At 77.2% G+C, this 2500-nt stretch overlaps 2 non-coding genes across 2 annotated transcripts in view; both read right to left on the reverse strand.

Annotated features, from left to right (window-relative positions):
• The window catches only part of LOC131749734 (28S ribosomal RNA), a 5021-nt gene extending 5012 nt beyond the window's left edge, over positions 1–9 (reverse strand). Inside the window, exon 1 of the ribosomal RNA XR_009333754.1 lies at positions 1–9. This exon is cut by the window's left edge and continues 5012 nt beyond it. This is a non-coding gene — a ribosomal RNA (28S ribosomal RNA).
• Positions 10–1405: 1396 nt separating this feature from the next.
• LOC131749732 (5.8S ribosomal RNA) lies at positions 1406–1558 on the reverse strand. Its single transcript, XR_009333752.1, has one exon. It is a non-coding gene; the product is annotated as a 5.8S ribosomal RNA (ribosomal RNA).
• Between the last annotated feature and the right edge of the window lie 942 nt (positions 1559–2500).

The raw sequence follows: 2500 nt of genomic DNA on the forward strand, positions 1-2500 counted from the left end.
CTGAGGTCGCGTCTCGGAGGGCGCACGCACGCACGCACGCGCGCGCGACGAGCGAGCGAGCGAGCGGCGGGCGAAGGGTGCCCGCGAGAGGGCCGGGAAGGAGAGAGACCCCGCGGCCGAGCCGCGGTCGACCGGCGCACCCCCCCACACACACACCACCAACCACCACCACCCCGGACGACGGCTCCCCCTCACCCGCCCGGGCGCGGCGAGGGCGCCGGGGGCGGGGAGAGAGGAACGCGCGGCGTGCCGGGCGGGGGCTGGGGCGGGGGCGGAGGGGGAGCCGGGACGGGAGCACGAGCCGGCGGCCACGGGACGGACGGACGGGGCGCGGAGAGTCGGGGGGTAGGGAAAACGCACGACACCGAGCGCGGCCCGGAGGCGGCGCGTCGCCACGGAGGAGAGGAGAGGACAACGGGGACGGGAGAGGACGAGGGGAGAGGAGAGGGGAGAGGAGAGGAGAGGAGAGCGGCGGACGGCGTGCGTGGAAGGCAGGGGTGGATGAGGACACGCGGCGGTCGCCCCCCGAACGCCGGACCCTCCTCCCACGTCTCCTTCCACGACCGACCGATTCCCAACTCTCTCCCTCTGTCTCTCTTCCCTCTGTCTCTCTCTCTCTCTCTCTCTCGACGCCAACGCAGCACACCATCCTCCACGCAGCCGCGAGACGCCCCCCGCCACGGCCAGCGACGGACGCCGTGCGCCCCCATCCACCACCGACAGACGCCCACGACGCGGGGCTCGGGGGCCGGCACGAAGCGCGGCGCGGCGCGGCCGCAGCCCGGGGGAAAGCGCGCGGCGGCGGACGACGCCGCGGCGTCCCGCGGGTCGCCGCCGGGGCACGCATCCCCGGGGCGCGGCCGCGCACGCAACGACTCGGCCTCGGGTCGGCCCGAGCCGCCCGCCCCGACACGGCGAAGGCGAGGGCGGCGGGGGGGCGGGCACGGACCCCGGACGCGCGCGGGTCAGGGCGCCGCGGAGGAGGCGGCCGGGCCGGGCCGGACCGTCGCCGGGACGCCGCCGGGGGCGGGCGGCGAACGACGGCGGAGCGGACGCGGCCCCAACACCACCAGCACCACGGGCCCCGGCCGCGAGGGCGCGGGACCGTCCCCGCCCACCGGCACACAGCCCCGGGGGTACGCCCAGGGACCGCTTGCGGCGCGAGGGCGCTTCCCGAAGGGGACCGACCGCGGAGGCCACGGCCAGGGCCTCGTCGCGAGCTCTCTCTCGCTCTCTTCCCTTCTCGCGGGCAGCGGGGCCCCCGTGGCCTCGGCACGAGGGGCACCGCGTCTGCACTTAGGGGGACAGAGGGCCCCGGACACGGGGCCCTGCGAGGAAACCCCCAGCCGCGCCACCCCGGGAAGGCGCGCGCGCGCGCACCCCGGGGGGGCGATTGATCGTCAAGCGACGCTCAGACAGGCGTAGCCCCGGGAGGAACCCGGGGCCGCAAGTGCGTTCGAAGTGTCGATGATCAATGTGTCCTGCAATTCACATTAATTCTCGCAGCTAGCTGCGTTCTTCATCGACGCACGAGCCGAGTGATCCACCGCTAAGAGTCGTACGAGTTTGGTTTCTCTGGGTTTCGGCGGGGTCCCCCGCCGGTGGCACGGCACATTTCCCCCACGGAGGGAGGGCTGCCTCTGGCCGGCCAAGTCAGACGAGACAGAAAACAGCAGACCGGAGCGGGGCCGGAAGGTTTCACGACGGGGCGCCCGGCACCGACCCGCAAGACGGGGCGGGCTCGGACACCCCACAGGCGCCCGGGGGGTTCCCACCTGCGCACACACACACCCCCCCCGTCAGGGACGCGGGGCGCGCACGCGCGCGGGCACACGGGACCCGGCCCCGCACCACGGCCGCCGGGTAGCCCCCTCCCGACGGCCGCGGCGGCGGGGAGGGCCGGCGTGGCGCGGCGCGCGGCGCCCCGGCCCCGCGGGGGCGGGGGCGGAGGAAGCGGGGTCTGGGGGAGAAGGGAGGGGCCTCCCGACTCCCCGCGGGCCCGACCGCCCCGACCCCAAGGCGGACGGGCGACCCCCCCATGGGTCTTTAAACCTCCGCGCCGGGACGCGCTAGGTACCTGGAGAGGGGGGAGGCGGGCGAGGCCGGGGAGGGGCAGGCGGAGCGCCCCACGCTCGCCGCCACCCCCGACGCCGACCGACACGCTCTCCGCCCGCGGCCGCCCGCAGCACGCGGGCCCCGGCGCTACCGGCCCGTGACTCGGGGGCGCCCCGGCCGGGCGACGGGCCCAACCGCCACACGGGACACCACCACCCACGCCCACCGCCCGACGACGTCCCCACCGTGTCCCCGAAACCGGGCCTCGGAGACCTCCCCGCTCGCTCGCTCGCGCCCGGACGCGGCCCTCTCCTCTCCGCTCCTCTCCCGAACCCCGAACCCCCCCGCCCCCGGGGCCCCCTGACCCCTGCACCCGCCTCCCGGGCCCCCTGCTCGCCACCGCGGGCGTTCAGGGAGGCTTCAACGGGAGGCGCGGGGGGGGGGG

Source organism: Kogia breviceps, unplaced genomic scaffold, assembly GCF_026419965.1.
Source record: "Kogia breviceps isolate mKogBre1 unplaced genomic scaffold, mKogBre1 haplotype 1 scaffold_371, whole genome shotgun sequence".
Lineage (NCBI taxonomy): Eukaryota > Metazoa > Chordata > Mammalia > Artiodactyla > Physeteridae > Kogia > Kogia breviceps.